Source organism: Nyctereutes procyonoides, unplaced genomic scaffold (genome assembly GCF_905146905.1).
Source record: "Nyctereutes procyonoides isolate TBG_1078 unplaced genomic scaffold, NYPRO_anot_genome, whole genome shotgun sequence".
Lineage (NCBI taxonomy): Eukaryota > Metazoa > Chordata > Mammalia > Carnivora > Canidae > Nyctereutes > Nyctereutes procyonoides.
Genome location: NW_026575121.1, coordinates 13,222,052 through 13,241,244, shown reverse-complemented (window position 1 = coordinate 13,241,244; position 19,193 = coordinate 13,222,052).

Genomic DNA, 19,193 nt, shown 5'->3' with positions numbered 1-19,193 from the left:
GAAAGAAAGAAAGAAAGAAAGAAAGAAAGAAAGAAAGAAAGAAAGAAAGAAACAGATGGCAATAAATAAATTGACAGAACGTTGGACTACAATAGTAGCCAATGATAGATTCCATTTATGATTATCTAATTAAGAAACATTGATATGTTTGTTTATACAGAGGAGAAAGAAGAATTTGAATAGTTTTAATATTTCAGAAGTATAAATTGTAAAAAAAAACATTTAGATTCACAGTAGTCATCAAAAAACAACCAACTACTGATATCCTTTTACCTGTAATCTAATCTTTTGACTAGGAAACTGACTCCAGGAAAAACTCAATTCTATATATAAAAACTATATTCCTATTGAGATTTATAGCAACATATAATTATGTGGGTATATAACATAGTAAGCATAGTAAATGGATAATGAAATATCATTAAAATAATAATCATGATTATAATATTATTAAAATATTTTTTCTGAACATATAATTTACATGATATATTAAGTGAAAAATGACTTGTGAGTTTTATATTCAGCAAGATATGCAGTACAAATATAGCACAATCTATCCATATCAGAAGAAATAACAGATATAAAATATTAGCAATAAAGCCACCTGGGTGGCTCAGTGCTTGAAGATCTGCCTTTGGCTCAGGTCATGATCCTGGGGTCCTGGGATCGAGTCCCACATCAGGTTCCTTGCAGGGAGCCTTCTTTTCCTTTTGCCTATGTCTCTGCCTTTCTCTCTGTGTCCTTCATGAATAAAGAAAATCTTTAAAACATATATATATATATACATATATATACATATATATATATACATATACATACATAAGCAATAATTACTTAGGGAATAGAAAACTGGTATTTTGTGGTTTGTTTCTTCATGAAAACTACTCTTCCATTACTAATTTTTTAAAACCATGAAATACTCTTTAAACACTACCTTTAAAAAGGAGCAAACTTGGGATGCTTTATCAATGGCTACCCCACACGGATTTTCACCAGCATCAACGTAATCATGTATGTCTTTACTGCCATATTTCACCATTTATAAAAATAAATCAAAGCCCTTTACATTGTTTGATAAAGTGAGTATCTTTTAGATTTTGAGAGCCTATAATCTGGAATCAGCGAAGTCTTGTTAAAAATAGCCCCTGCTCTAAGGAAAGGGTAGACTTAAGCAAAGCCAGGTCATGTTTTAATATGCATCAGGTTTCTGTCATCAATTCATTTTCTCATTAGTGAGTAAACACTTCTCTTTTCACATATCCTGCCAGATAACCTTTTAAGATTCATTAGTCATTTTATTTGTGTAATGAAGTTTCTCTACCGAATCATAAACTGCTTATAGATACTTTGATTTCTACTGAAATGAAGTTTAATAAATATTGAAGTATTATTAAAATGCTAGTACTGTCCTCTGAGTATTTGTGCCTTTGGTGGTCTCTGTTGAGAATGAACTTTTTTGCTCACAGCTTTCTGGACTTAACTTTTCTGGTTTATACATCACATTTCCTAAATTTTATTTAGGTGTAGAGTGCTTTCTACTTCCTTTTTTGTGCTTAAGTATCTTCTCCAAGTAATTGAGCAAATTTTCACTCTGTTCTGAGACTCATTTACGTAAGCACATTGATTAGATATGTTGATAAGAGATTGTAACCCATTTCTTAATTATGATCGAAAGTACTTGAGGAGTTCTATATACCTAAAATTTTTAAATTCATTTTACTATTGTTTAATGTGATAAGAAATAGACAGATGTGTAGAGATAAGATATATTTAAAAGTTTCCTTCCATTGCACCTTTGTTTTTAATCTACTTCCATCAAAGTTCTACGAATCCTTTATCAATATTTCTTTACATGCACTTATAGGGCCTTTTAAGAGGACAAATGCTTGAGGTCACAGAACTCATACTTTAACAGGCAGTGTATTTTCCTATGTTGGATTAAGAGTTTTGTCTAGACCAAGTTTAAATGACTGAAGTTGGTGGGTACAAGCAATTCCCCAGGGAAATTATTTCATGAACTAGAAGGCCTCCCTAGCAGGAGGCACACGACAAATAATGCTTCTGATATTAATCTGTACAATAATTTATCTTGGTGAAGTGAGGGAAGATCTCTGGCTCAAGTCATGTGAAAGCTGTCTAGAAAAAAAAAAAAACTTAATCTATTTTCGGGCCCAATCTGAAAGTTCCCAAGGAACAAATAAAATATCTTCAGAGCCTTTTCTGTCACTGGTGTCCATAAGTTAGCAGGGGAATTACTGCTTATGCTAGAGTTAAATTTACTTTTTACCTGTTTTATCTTTGTAAACTTTTGATTTTTCTATAATCCTTTCTTTGAATACCTCAAGAAATTTTCCACGAACAACTTACACATAAACAGAGTTGATAAATGCTTTGTTTGGAGCAAATTATGTTCAAAGACTGAGACTGTTTCTGCCAATAATTTATTTAACACAGGTTCACCGTGAGAATTATAATACAATATTTCATAAACCAATAGCAAGCTGAATAATGTCTCTACTAAGCCAAGAAAGGAATTACATGATTCAAACCAATGATAAATTAATTCTATTATTCTAGGCAAAAGGGAGATGAAAGAAAGTCCAAAAAAAAAAAAAAAAAAAAGAAAGAAAGAAAGAAAGTCCAAATTTAGTTGAAGTGTACCTTTCTATGAATTGGTTCTTGGTGGGGTTGATCCTTTTGATTAAAAGCTGGGTTATTAGCCTAAGGCTTCGAGGCCTCACTGGTAGGGCATGTCACTGGTGGGTGACTGCCCTGGTATCGGCAAACAAGGTGCACTGCACTGAATGTTGATATTCCATGGACCACTGCATGGCTTGTACCACTGCCCATGGGGAATAGCCTTGTCAAGATAGACATGGATGCTCTTCTCTTCCTAGACTGTTGTGCGGTTTAATTACCACTATTCACCAAGAGTAGCCTGGCCACAGTGGGAACAAGTATCCCAGTATCTTTGGAGAAAAGATCAAAGAAGAGTAGCCTGTACTGAACACTTTTGAGTTTCTGGTTAAAGTTCTTGGTTTTTTATAGTTTAAAATTCTGGCACTGCTGTTACTATGATGTCAGTGATACCTCTCTACTCCAGGTGAAAGAGTTCAATAAGAAAATTCTCACATCCAATTTCAGTGCAATTTCATCAATACAAGTTAAACTTGCAAACCACTTTGTCCAAAACATGGATCCTAAATCATAACAAGTCAGTACACAACAATAAAAATTTCTTCACAAAGTTAAATGTTTCGGTTGTGTGCTCTTAAGAAACCAGGACAATCACGGCTGCCAATAGTTTGTTTTGCTTTTCTGTCCTCACTGCATGTTTGTCTTGCTATCTCTTTGCGATGGGTGGAAATGGATTTTCCTCAGTGTGGCACTTGAATATTTCATGAGGCCAATTGTTTAAGCCTGAAAGTGTGAAGTAACAGCCATGCAGGGAGAAGCTGTTTTTAGGGTATTAGGAGACACATTGTCAAGAGCATCAGCAGAAGCAGACTGTGTTGCAGCTGTTCTCCTACATTATATAAGAGGATACCCATATTTTAACTCTTGGCTGTCACAAGCAATTAACAAGGAATGAAGAAAATAACTTCAAATACTCATAAATAACTAGGAACTTTCACACACTTTGAAATAGGCAATTACATATTTCAAGTTTTCCTATCAAAATATTCAAAACTTTATGCCATTTCAAGCAATGTTTTTCAGACAATTTCTTTTTGTTTATTTTTCCTGGTATACTTCTATGCCTATGAAATATACCAGTGATCATTTTATTAGGAAATATATGTTTGTATTATTATAATATTTGATATACTGAGATATTTGGAGTATATAATTCCTCCATGGATAAGTAACAGAAAGAAAGTGGCTGTATAAAAAAGATATTCAATCTTGCAAAATATACTGTTGATTAAGTTTTATATTAGTCATCAAATATAACTAACAGTGTTAGTGTTAGGTTCTTACAAGAATGAAGAGTTGATATTTGTAGGAAGCAGTGAAAGTTTTAAATTTAGTTTGTTGAAATATTATAATAGTACTTCAGCCAATGCATTAATACTTAAACTTGTATGTTTTGCCAAACAAGTCACAAGACTTTTCAAGAATACAAAGGATCAGGTAATATTCAAATATACTCAAAGAGAAAAGATGTTGACAATATTCTTCACTGTAACTCACAAATGTCTGAAATTTTAGAAATTTTTCTAAAATTACAGAAAAATAAGTATTTTGTAATAATCCATGGATTTTTCAATTTTATTACTTAATTTTATTTTTGCTTAATAGCTAATTATTGATTATATAGTTCTTTGTATTGTAAGAAGTAAATGCAACTATAGATTTTCATTTCTTCTTAGACTTAAAAATCGAAAAAAGCAAAAGTAATTTGATCTCTCATTTTCATAACAACTTTATTTTGTATGTAATTTTTTATAGATATAATGAAATATTTTAAAGCAATTTCTCTAGGTCTTGCTAGAGATCACAAACACGAGTGGAAATCTGTATAACCACTCATACTCTAAAGTATAGTCATTTTTTAATAAAAGGAAAATTGATTTGCTAAATTTTTATTCAAGTTTAACATTTTCAAGCCACTTTCTGACTAGCACAGTAATATAAATTTACATAAATTTTACAGTTAAAAAAAGAACATTAGAAAAAGTAAAAGCCTAAATTCTTTAAAAAAAAAAAAACCCTAGGGATCCCTGGGTGGCGCAGCGGTTTGGCGCCTGCCTTTGGCCCAGGGTGCGATCCTGGAGACCCGGGATCGAATCCCACATCGGGCTTCCGGTGCATGGAGCCTGCTTCTCCCTCTGCCTGTGTCTCTGCCTCTCTCTCTCTCTGTGACTATCATAAATAAATAAAAAAAAAATTAAAAAAAACCCTAAATTTTAATAATGGAATAAGTATAAGTAAATTTAGAAGAACATTTTCCAGGGAAAAATAGCCTATGAATGAATAAGGTGTATCAAAGAAGAAATAATAGCTAGTTAGTCAATCTGAGATAAAGTAGGAAAATTGTTTTTAAAGAATTGATTGTAACCAAGCTATGGAGGAGTCTTTCAGTGAAGATAGGGGCCTGCTGTTTTAGAATGATTAACCAAGTGGTTAATATGAAGAATGTTTAAACATGTATTTAAATTACCTATGCTTTTATTAATGATAGTTAAGAAAGTTAAGAAATTAACAAAATCCTTAATAATCTTAACATTTATAAACTTGTGTAAGTATTCAGTAAGGATTTTTATTGCATCTCTTAAGCAAAAAAAGAAAAAAGTAGCATTTCATTTTTTAAAATATATAAAAATTGAATTAAAAAACAGTTTTGAAATTTAATTTTTCTGAGAAGACAGAAAATTTTTAAAAATCATAAAACCACTTTTACTTTCAAGAAATAAAATTTAAACCTTTTTTATTTATTTATTTGAGAGAATGAGTGAGAGAGTAAGAGAAAATGCATGGGTGGGAGTAGGATTGGAGGGAGAGAGAAAAACAGACTCCCCCTTGAGCAGGAAGCCAAATGTGGGGCTGGATCCAGGGACTCTGGGATCATGACCTGAACTGAAAGCAGACACTTAACCAACTAAGTCATCTAGGCACCCTGAGAAATAGTTTATTATACTCACAAACCTGGATAATAGGAGGCATGCCATGCAAGGTCGCTGAAATCACACAAGGGTAGTCAGCAGGCACAGGACAGTGATGGGAGGGAGGTTTAGGGGAGCCTTTCTTGAGTTTTCTTTGGGTCATAGTGAACAGTTTAGTCCTGGCTAGTTGGAGTAATTCCTTCAGCCACTCTGGGCTAAATAGATGGTCTCTAGCTGCCTGGTACCTGGCCCTGAGATGATTAAATCAGGAGAATATTGCCTCCCGGCACTGGGGCCAGAGACAGGAACTATGGCTCTGGATTGAGTAGTGTGTGTATCATGCTCCCAGCTGGGCCCTTTGGTACGTCTAGAATTTGCTAGCCTAGGGAGAGGCAACCTCTTCCAGCCAGAAAGGTTAAGATATCAAAGCATTATAACATACCAACACACACACACACACACACACACACACACACACACACACAAATACAATTGGTTCTCTGATATTTTGACATCATATTAAGGGAAGTTTGGGGTGATAATGGAGATTTTTAGAAAGTGGGATTTAAGTTGCCCTAAAAAGCATAGAAAACATTTTGAGAGTAGAAAGGAGGAACATTTGGAGTGTTTACAGTCTTGTCTATAACTAAGTTTCCCATTTACATGGCATTAGCCAAGAAAAATTAGATTTGAAATTTTAGAAGTGTCTATGAATGTCTTCATAAAATTGTAAAAAGTGTTAGATATTTATTTTTAAATTAGTATTAAACTGATGAAAATGTTTGGCACGCTGGTCATGATTAATTTTTTTCTGGATTTGTGTTACATGTGTTTATACATATGTCTGTGTTTGTGTTCTTTGTGTTTTTCCACATATATATTTTATGGCTCATCTATTATTTCTTAAAATAATCTGTTCCTTAAACTAAATATGGGGTTATTTTTGGTGAGTATCTCACATAAGAAGATATATTTGCCAATTCTTTCCTCTTATAAAAGCCTTTATCCTTTGGTTTGGACTATGTGTGATGTCTTCTACACTAACACAGTAGTTCAATACTATTACGAACCGGTAACTAATAAATACTGGATTCTACTGAACTTTTTGTAAACTATAGGAAATGTCCTTAGACATTTCTATGTTAAATTTTCTTAGTATTTAAAATTGTTTTTGAATTTCAAAGATGGTGCTATAGTCTCTACTAATCCTCTGTAAAGAAGCAGTTATATTATGTTTTACTGAGAAGTATTATTAAAGTCAGAATGCTTTCATGAAAACTCTTTTAAGCAACATGATTCCTTATTTCATAAAATATAGTCATAGAACTCTATTTCACATTGCTCTAAGAGCAATAGAAATCCAGTCATGAGTTACTATGACATGTGTATATGTAAACATGTCTGTTGATGGAGTTGGAAAAAGATAAACTTCTTCAGCATCCCAACACAAAAATCTTCACATTTATTTGAATAGAAATCTTAAATTAATGTCATATTTTAAAATATAACATGTTACATAGATTATTTTAGGACAACCTTAATAAAAGGGAAGTTTATGAGACATGAAGATTTAGGAATTGATTTTTTTCTTATGGAAGTCATTTTCTGTCTCTCTCATGATATTTCTGCCTCATTCTGGGTGTGTGCCCAATTTGCCATCTCTACTTTTTATATTTTATGTAAATTTTCTCTACACTATATCTTCTTTTAACTCATAATTTCCACTTTCTTATAATTTAGAGTTTCCAAGAGACCTTATAATTACAACTCTGCACCAATTTCCTCTGACCCACACTACTTTCATTACTCTTCTAATACCCTATCCATTTTTGCTTCTGATATTAACAGTTTCCTTACCTCAGTAGTTTATATAACTCTTCAAGAGGATAGAATGATTTTACCCAATTCATTTTTTTAAGATGCCATTCAATATTAAGCACATTGCCCATGACTTAAATACCCCATATTAATTAGTTATTTTTGGAATTGAGGAAGACATTGCATAATATAAAACATAGCAATCCATGGTGTGGAAGAAATAATCTTTACCTTAAAAGGTTTTGTCATGATACTTAGTACTGTAATTGACATGTTTTTCAATCCACATTTAATTCTAAGTGGAGTATGAAATAGAAATGGTCACAAATCAAACTTATGGCTGGAGACAAAACCACATAAACTCTCAATAACCGTTAACAGGGCAGCCTACGTGTTATGTATACAAACAATATATAAGATGGCATTTTTATCTATATCGGATTGGCTGAAGTATTTACAAGTGTAGAAGAATCAAATAGTGAATCAAATGTAAACACAATTACCAGAATGCTTCATTTAACCTTTTGCCCTCTGGGATCTGATAAATATTCCTAACTCCTATCTTCAGGTACTCGGTTCATTCTGCAGACCTTAGCTTAAATAAGTCCTCATTTAGGAAGTTTCCCCAAAACTTTTAAGATTACGTTAGCCAAAAGTCATAAGAAATGCCATTTCATAAATCTGAAGCCTAGACTGAAGTTACTGAAGTCTGGAGACTTGGGAATTCTTCCTATCAAAGATAATATCCATCCTAAAGAAACAGGAATGGCAATTGTTTACATTCTTTTTCAAAAGGGAAAAATCATCCATGTGTCTATAGTTAGGAAAAAATTAACAAGAACAGGGAAGAGAAATGTCTCACTTTTCTTAACACGTTTATTATGTGGCATATGTATGAGAGAATGAACTGTTCTTATTCTTTAAAAAGTACCTTTCTGTCAGTCATATAAACAGAAAAGATACAAATATTCATACTAAATGCATATTTATATATATTTTTAGATGCTACCTGAGGGTCGCCTGGGTGGCTTAGTGGTTGAGTGTCTGCTGTTAGCTCACGTCGTGTTCCCGGGGTGCTGGGATCCATCCCGCTTTGGGCTCCCCACGGGGAGCTTGCTTCTCCCTGTGCCTATGTCTCTGCCTCTCTCTCTGTGTCTCTCATGAATAAGTAAAGAAAACCTTAAAAAAAAAATAAAAGATGCTAACTTGATCATGTTAAAGGGAATTTTTTCTGAAGAGTGTTTAAAGTGTCTGATTCACTGTCATGATTTCCAACAATGAAAATAATCAACGATTTATGAAACATAACATGAATTTTTTTCTTAAAATATGAAATTTTAAAGCTAAGTACTGTTTATTGTCTTTTATGCTTAATGGATTGAACTAGATCTTTTTGTAAGTATAGCATCTAGAATAAACAAATACTCAAATTATTCTTAAGAAAAACTAGGCAGGATAAAGTAATCAGGTGAGATAGTTTAATTTATTCGTCTATAATATACCTGAAAAAAAATTGAATTGGGAAAATAAATCTATTTCCTAAAACAGAACAACTCCTATTAAATAACACCAGCTATGATTCATTCAAGTATGAGTCAAGAGGTATGTTCAGCACCACCATTCCACAAGGATTATACAGTAAATAGGGGTTGAGCAGGAAGAGGAAAACTGAGGAAAGATAGATTACTATTTTGAAGAAATGTAGGAAATCGTATAGAGTTGAGGGAAGTGAGAAATGAAATATTCCTGGAAATGGAGTATCTATAAAGAAAGATTGACATTTTTGAATTGAATTTGAATTTTGATGAATCTTTTTTATCATGGATTTCTTCCACAATGAAAAAGTATAAAAACTGGAAAGCCATTGTAGATACACCAAGATTCTCATGGATTTAGGGACAAATATCTTGAAGAAAAATCTACTGTAGTGAGCCCTACTTCATCATTGTTTTCTCCCTCCTTTTCTCCCAATGAAGGCATTTGCCCATTCACAGTGTAGGGTATGGAGATCTGACAAAAATACCAACCTAAAAATTGTAGCCATTTTACTAGACAAGGTTGAGGAAATGCTTACATCAAAGCTACTGACTTAGAATTTAAGAGATTAAGTTCTTGAGAAAGGAGACCTTATAAATATCCATCAGACAGTATGTATGTCCAATTATAAGACTTTACAGTCTTCCCCAAGCAAACATCAGGCCTTGATGACTTCACTGGCAAATTCTACCAAATACTTAAGGAAGAGGCAAAGTCTTTATTATAGTAACTTTTCCAGAAAATAGAAAATGAAAGGAAATGATCCTTTGAAACCAAAACCCAGCAACCCCAAAAGGGGAAAAGAATGGATTCAGCTCACTCATAAACATGGATGCAAATCTAAACAAATGTTAGCCAGCGGAGCCCCTCAGAATTTTCTCTGTAAAAGTTACCTGGAATTGAAAGCAGAAACTAGGAAAAATACCCATACACCTGTGTGAATAGCAGCATTATCCACAATGGCCAAAATATGGAAAACAGATTAATGGACAAACACAATGTAGTGTATCCATACAATGTCATGTTATTCGGCCTTAAAAAGGAAGGAAACTCTGACCCCAGCTACAACATGTTTGAGCCTAAAGGACATTATGCTCAATGAAAGGGGCCAGCAGCAAAAGGACAAATATTGTTTGGTCTCCTTCCAGGGTGTTCCTAGAGTAGTCAAAATCTTGGAGACAGAAAATAGAATAGTAAACTTGCTACTTTTTTAAAAAGCATAAGTTTTTACCCCATCGAATATGTTTGCTTTGATAGTTTTGTAATACTTGAAATATTTAAATGTACAACTTATGTAAGCTCTGCAACTCAAATTTAATTCAAGATGAAAAAACATTTTTTCTCTAAGTCATATTTTATGGTCAGAATACCTATAAACAATCATACTTTTTATGTCACTTTTTTTTTCTTGAAAATCTAAAACATAAACAGCCAGCAGCATCAAGTTTGATTGTTTACCTCTAAAGCCACTATGTAGTGTTAATTCTCAATGTTACCAAAAGCAATAGAATATAAATTATTCAACTGACTTAGAACTCTTCATCTTAGTATTTAAAATACTCCTGAACAAAAAAAATAAAAATAAAAAATAAAATAAAATAAAATAAAATAAAATAAAATACTCCTGAACAAATTCCTTAAAAATTCAACATGCATAATTTCTTCAGTATTGTCTGGTATATTTTTTGGAGATTTTCACTTAGTCTTCTATCAAGAAGCTAAATTGGCCACTAACTTAAAACCGGTAGGTAAAGCAGATATTTCATGAGGAGTGTGCAGTTTCTACCAATTGTATATTACAGTACTTGACTTTGCCAACCCTGTTTACCTCACTTGAGTGACTTTTCCATTCTAACCTATTTTAAAATAATAATAATAAAAACCTTTAAAATTCAAAACAGAAAACAATCACTTCAGTAATATTTTTTTTAAGATTTAATTTTATTATTTACTCCTGAGAGACACACAGACAGAGAGAGAGGCAGAGACACAGTCAGAGGGAGAAGCAGGCTCCATGCGGGGAGCCTGATGTGGGACTTGATCTCAGGTCTCCAGGATCACGCCCTGGGCTGAAGGCAGGCGCTAAACCACTGAGCCACCCAGGGATCCCCCTAATTATTATTTCATTTCATTTTTCTTCAATTTCTTTTATGTGCTCTTTTTCTACCTTTTATAACACCCAACCTTCTTTGGATGTCACAATCTGTAGAAATTTGCTCATGAATTTTAAAAGATTTTATTTTTTTAATGGTATAAACATTGGGAATGTAAGCCAGAAAATATTTTAAGCCCTGTTTCTAGAAGCATATTTTAGTTAAACCCTCCTCACACTGCCATTTCTTTTGCCAGTGTGGTAGAAAGAGGGACACTCTGACTAGATCCCCCTTAAAGGAATACTTGATATCCAGCAGTGGGAAATGTCAGCACTTAAACTCCATTTTCAGCCTCTTCATGGTCCAACACAACTTCAGAAACTAACAGCAATTTGAAGCTATGAATGTCTGAACTTCTCAGTTCAACATAGCCACATACATAGCTATTTGCTCCAAAGGACCTTAATAATTTGGTCAAGGTTTTGTAAAGCTTAGATGATAGAGTAACCATTCCTGTCTCTTTTGCACACAAATCTTAGGTTTTATTAAAGTTCTCATCTTTACACATTCTTAGTAGAGCAGAGCGTAGCAACAAGTATAAGATGAAGCTCAGAATGTAAGAGTAAGTGGCTACACAACATTTATGGTTAAATGTCCAAAGAAAGTAGCTTTTTTTTTTTTTTTTACAAGGTCAGGGTTCTAATTAAGAAACAAACAAACAAACAAAACAAAACACTTGTTCCCATAATCCCAAGACTCTGCAGTACTATAACAACCATAAACATATAGGTCAATGGAATAGAATTAAGAGTTCAGAAATAAACTTAAATGATTTTGGTCAAATTATTTTGACGAGGGTGGCAAGAAAATTCAATGAGGAAAAAATATCTTTCAACAAATGGTTCTGGAATAATTGGGTATACACACACACACACATACACATATATACATATACACACATATATGTGCAAAGGAATGAAATTAGACTCCTACCTCACACCATATACAAAAATTAACTGAAAATGTACCACAGATCAAAAAGTAAGAGCTAAAACTATAAAAAATTGACATTTGCATAAGAATAATTCTTCATTGGGGATCTCTGGGTGGCTCAGCAGTTTAGCACCTTCCTTCTGTCCAGGGCGTGATCCTGGAGTCCCGGGATCAATACCACATTGGGCTTCCTGGATGGAGCCTGCTTCTCCCTTTGGCTGTGTCTCTGCCTTTCTCATGAATAAATAAAATCTTTTAAAGAAGGAATAATTCTTCATGATTTTGGAACTAGCTAATTTTTTAAAGATATGACAAAGCAGAGGAAACAAACAAAATAAATTATACCTCATCAAAATTTAAAACCAAAACAAAACAAAACACTTGTACTCCCATGGATACCATCAATAAAATAAAAAGATACCTAAAGAATGGGAAATATATTTGCAATCATATGGTTTATATGGGTATAGAATCCAGAATATATAAAGAAGTCATAACTCAAACACAAAGAGAAAAATAACACAATTTTTTAAAAAGTGGGAGAATTCTGAATAGACATTACTTCAAAGACAATATACAAATAGCCAAAAAGCATATGAAAGGATGCTCTATATTATTAGTTATCAGATAACTGTATATCAAAATCACAATGAGATAATGCTTCAAAATGTTGTACAAATGGATGTGCAATTGGTATTAATTGGCTGCAAAAGAAATGGTGCATGGTACATACTATATATAACATGGATGAGCCCTGAAAACATTATACTAAGTGAAATAAAACATAAATAAAAGGCAGCATATTGTAGGATTCCATTTATCTGAAATGTCCAGAATTGGCAAACCTTTAGAAACTTTATTGATTGCTTAGAGCTAGGGGATGGGGTATTGAGGGATGATAGTTATAACATGTGGGTTTTCTTTTTGAAGTAATAAAAATATTCTATAATTATATAGTAGTGATGGTGGCATAGTCTTATGTACCATAAATTACTAAATCATATGCTTTATAAGTTTTAGTATGTGAATTATATCTTAATTGAACAATAATTCAACAATAAGAAGACAAGTAACCTGATAATTAACGGGCACAATTTCTATACACACTTAACCACAGAATACTTTAGGATGGTAATTAGCATATTAGGAAATCATCAATGTTATTAGTAACTAAAGAAAGCAAATTAAAGTCATAATGAGTTATCACTACTCACTTATATTAAAACTGAAAAAAATAATTTTAAAAGTGAAAGATGAAAAAAATAATACAAACCCTGGTGAAGATGAGAGAGAATTTTAACCTTCTTATATTCCTGGAGAGAATGGTAGAGTAACTCTGGAAAAGGTTCGGCAGTTTCTCAAAAAATTGTTTATCTATATTTATCAAATGACCAGGAGTGCCACTTTTAGGTATTTACCCTAAGAAATGAAGTGCAACTGAAAATGTTTAGAATCGTTTAGTAAATTAAGAACAAAAATAGCATCTATTTAAAAATCCAGCAAATAAAAGGGGAGAATACAATTTTTAAAAATAAACAAAAAGTGAATTAAAGAATGGAGAGAATTCTAAAATGTTGACCAATCATTTATATATTTATGTAGTCAGCACATGCTTTATAGAGCCATGCATTATTCTAGGTGCTTGATAGAAATTACTGAGCAATAAAAAAAATGAAAAATGAAAATTCAGCTTCTGTATTTTGTAGACTGTTCTAACAATTTAATATTGTAGGGAATTTACTCAATGATCTAGAAAATGATTTTAATTCATGGAGTCTCAAAGAAAAAAATGGAGGAAGTAAATGGTATGCTAGACAATAATAGGTATGGAAGAAACAATGAAGGTAAACTAATAAATGGCATTTTTTCATGCTCAGACTACAATTGGAACAAAACGTGGTATTAGAGGTGATAAAAGTCTAACATTTTCCTGAGCTGCAGAAAGACTATTCAAAAACAAACTCCTATTCAAAAACATAGGAGTATCTGTAATCCAAGAACATCTTAGAGCTTTACTTTCCCTCCTTTCATTTTCTCACTAAAATTAGTAAGTACATGAAAATATGTAAAATATGTACATGAAATAAATATGTAAATAAATAATATATGTACAATAAATAAAAGATGTAAAATATTTACATGAAAATATGTAAAAGGACATCAATGACAACTATAGGAGCACTAAATTTGAAAATGAAAATTTTCAACACATTTTTTGAAACCCTGGTGAAGGAGAGGTAATCAGTAAAATAGAGGTGAGAAAATACATGTACTTGGACATAGTGAAGAGATGCTGAGTTGTATAGCAGAAATCCTAAGAAGCTTGAGGTTAGTAAAAACAGGGGATAGTAAATGTGTGGGACATCAAAAGAGAATTGGATAAAATTATGAATAGTAAAAACATAAAAACAAAGCAAACATCCTTTCCTTGAATCTCAGATTTTCTAATACCCAGGCTTTTATCCCTATTAATGGCATTAATGGTTTTTGGTTTTTTGCCCGAATGATTTTTAATTAATATTTTTGTTTTGATCCACTGCATCCCTCGTTAATCAGCCATCTCCCATGATTTTGGTTACTTGCCAGACCTCCAAACATAGGTGCACTTGTTTATAAAGCTATGTTTATGAGATAAAAGCAAAATTGTGCTTCCCTGGACCTTTGGAAACAAAGACATCATGTCAGAAAAAAATTAAAGCACAATAAATTATTTTGCATGTGAATTCAGAAGAGGAGCATATATGTTCACATCTATAGGTTAACAACACAACAGATGATGTGCCCAAAGTATTTTTTTCTACTTTAATTCCATTAAGATTATCGAACTCTCAGATGTCATACTGGTATCAGAAAGTTTTAAGACACAAAACTATATTGAATGACTGAAGGATTGCATTTATGACACAAAGTCTATTGTAATTACAATAACTAAAGAGACTAGGTCTACCTTTAGTCCACAAATTAATTTACTTTCTCTTTATTGAAACTTGCTTTATGTGTGATCACTTTTTAAGAAATTTAGTTACCACTGAAAATTGTGTAATTCATTTTTACTTATAAATAATGTTAAATGTAACAGATGGCCTACTTACGATACTTAATACGCAGTAATATACTCAAATATTCTGGGGTAACCCTATTCATCTGGCATTTGATTCTGGACTTTAATTTCAAAATTAATAACCTCAAATATCTGCAGTTAGAACATGTATTATTAGCATTCAGCACCTGTCATGGTTTGAAAGAAAATAAATAGCAAATTAGAATAAGAGATTAATGAGGAGAAAAATATGTTGTTTGCCTACTGGGCTACATATTTTCATTTTTGAAATATTCTTCCTTCAAAGTTTAAATAATACACATTTTAATCTGAAATTAGCTAAAACAGTGAAATATACAGATATATATTCATACAGCTGTAAAGTGCTAATAGAAATATGCTAAGGAGGTGCCAATGGAGTGCTAACAAGTAACTCAGGCAAAGTGAATATTCAGGTATTCAAGGCAAAAGTGATAATGAGGATCTTGTTAATGAGGCTTCATTAAACAGGTGTTGGAATTCATAAGATCTTTCTCCCTTTCATTTTGATAAGATAGGAAAATATGTATTTTTTAATGGAAAGGAATACAATACTTGTGATAGGCACAATAATACCTTCTCCAAAGAGTCCACATCCTAATCCTTGGAATTTATGAATACTTTCCCCTTAAATATCAAAAAGGAATTTGTAGATGTGATTAAGCTAAGGGCCTCCAGATAGGAAGATGATTCTGGATTAACCAATCTTATCACAAGGGTTCTTAAAAGTGTTACAAAAGAGATATGAAAACAAACGCAAAGTCAGAGAGAAATTTGAAAATGCTCTTTCAGGCTTTGAAGATGGAAGAGGAACACAGTCTAAGAAACGCAGGCAACCTCTAGAAGGAACCTGGTCACGCCATCATCTTGGTTTTAGTCCAGTGAAATCCACTTTGTACTCCTTAGTTCAAGAATACAATACTAACATTTCTTTGCTTAAAGAAACTAAGTTGGTGGCAATTTGTTACAACAGCAATAGAAATCAATACAATACTATGCCATTTTGTGAAAATGTGCCAATTTGCAATTCATCTCTAATCTGGAAACTGAATAGACGTGAATGACATTTTGCCTCTTTGTTTACATACAATAAGTGAGGATAAGGAATCATACCATGAGCCAAGTTGTTACTTTTTTTTTCTCCTTTAAGAAATATGCAAGATTTCTTCTAATAAATCGAGTAGCTAAATCACTTCTTCCCCTTGCCTCCCTGTCCACTTCCCTATTCTTCTTCTCCTTTTTTTAAGAAAGAGTGCTAAAGCATGCATGTACACACACACATATGGGAGTAGGACAGAGAGAGAGAAAGAGTGAGAGAGAGAGAGATTCCTAAGCAGGATCCCTGGCCAGTTCAACACAGGGCTCAATCTCACAACCCTGAGATCATGATCTGACCCGAAATCAGACACTTGACCCACTGAGCCACCCAGGGGGTGCCAGAGACCTCTACTTCTGATAGCCATCCTCATCACATCTGCTAAAATGTTTAAATCAGAACGTATAGTTTTCATACATATTAATAGACCAGAATATCATTTTGTATCTCTTTAGATAGCTTTGTATCTCTATTTATTTAGGTAACTTCTCTTCCTGCAGTACGATAAACTAAAGCTAGATGTTAAGTATTTCTACAGATATAAGAGAGGAAGAATGTTCAGAGTTGTAAAAGATATTCGGTGACCTTATGTTTCCAAGACACCAATTCATTAATCTTCACCATCAGATATAAATAGGAATCATTCATTATACTAAGTTTCCACCAGAACCAAAAGTATAAAATGTCAAGCAGGTTTTAACCCCAGAAACATGAGTAAGGACATTCAGTGCCTGAGTCCAGGCTACCTGAATTCTTTATAAACTCTACCTCCTTCTAAGAAAGACATGTAAAGTCTCCATGGACAACTAACAAGACACTAACTTCTAGAAGTTTTTATTTGATTTTCTCTGTAAATAATATGTAATAATTTTAACTTTGACAATCCAGATATGTATCTAGATCTATTCATTTCCCCAACCTTGGGGACTTTTTCTTCCACTTATGGTATTACATCTCTATACACCTGAGCCAATGCCTCATATTAACAATTTATGTTATTCCAAGGGTGGAGGTCCTCATAAATCTGAATATTCCCTAAGTTCAGAAACTTGAAACTTGTTTCAAAATATAGCTTGCTGACAAAGTCTCTGCTATTTGCTGTGATGTAGCAACTGTTCCCCCAGCCTTTGTCACAATTATGCCATGGTCCAACTCACCCCCCATTATTCTATTGGATTTTCTATACGCCATATATTTTCACAGATAAACCACTTTTAATCTGGATTTACTATCCAGATACCATATTCTACTATCTGTTTAGACATTCTTGTAGTTTAAAAAAATTCTATAAACCTAAATGATCAGTTGGCATGTGTGCAAGGTGACAGCAAGGCCGGATTCGTTTATCCCAACAGTATGTCTCACACCCTGTCTCCTTGCTCTGTTTACTAACTGGCTAGGCCAACTCTTCCATTATTTACTCTGTCATGAAATATGATACATTTTTTAACCTTATACTTCTGTTAGTATATTTTATTATGCAGAGTTGCTGTTGATTTTCCCCTAGAAAAATCAATCCCTCCTTTTTATTTGAAAGGAGAAAATAATGGGATAAATTTAGGTAAAGGTGAAGTGATATTCAATACCAAAGGAAAATTGCACACACTTGGTATCAATGACTATCTAAATTAAACTTGTCAAAAAAAGTAAACTTGTCCACAAATATTTTTAAAAAATCAATGTCTGTTATGTATTTCACAAATAAATAGGTATTATGTAAGATACTATTATATTTAAAAGATACTCCAAAAATGTGTGTGCAAGTATGTGTGTGTATACATATATGTGTGTGTGTATATATATATATATATTCATTTATATAGATGTGTGAATAGATATGCATATGTGTATATATTTTCTCATTTATATTCATTTATATAAGTGTGTGTATCAGTTTTGGAAATGCCACCTATTATTTCATATTATAAGAATATAATCCATAAAGTGTGCTTAAAACCCAAAATTCTAAACGGAGGCTGGTTAGGTACTCAGAGTTAAAATAATGGATCATTCAGTATTCTGATATTTTATCCATTTTCCATAAAATGCTAAGTTAATCTCAGAAGTAACCTTTCCTCCAGGAAATGCTAATTATACTATAAATTGTATTAAGAATAGTACAAGTCATGTTACATTGAGTTGTTTAATGTGGGTTGCTATAGCTAATAGGTAAATGCGTATTTCACTGGCAGAAAAAAAATAATATGCTTCTAAATGAAACATGACAAGTCAGAGACACTGATTTGATTTTCCCCAAAAGTTTCTCTTCCGGTATATGATCTGCAACATCTATTCTAATGTTTAATCTTTGAAAATTACTACTATCTTAATTTTAGAAAGTAAAGCCAGCATTATGAGAAAATGTCTGTCTTATCTATGGTGTTTTCTTGAATTTAAACTCTTCCTTTTAAGTTGTTCTTCCATTCAGTCCTTCCAGTACAGTTCTATGTCACCATCCTCCATTCATTCAGTCATCAGTCCATTTGGAAATGGCTTTTCCTCTACTACTTTCTCAAAAAGTCTCATATAAATGTTTTAGTTCACTGCCATGTTTCTAGCCAATAGACTTCTTTCCTCTCCATTCATTTATTTATTGTGGTTAGAACACTGGATGTGAGATCTAACCCCTTAACACACTTTTAAGTGTAAAAAACACTATTGTTAACTATAAGCACAATATTAGAAAGTGGAACTCTAGAATATATTCATCTTGCATAACTGCAACTTTATACCCACTAGATAACAACTCCCTGTTAAGTAAGTCCCTCCTCCCTAGTCCTAGGAACCCTGATCCTACTTCTTGATTCTATGAGTTTGTCTATTTTAGATACCTAGTATAAGACATACTTCTCATTTATCTATTTGTGAAATGAACACTATTGACCCCTTTTCCCTCTTGAAATATTGTATTATTTTGGCTTCTATACCATAAATCTCTACAGGGGCTGCCCCTGCCCTTTTGGCCTCTCTAT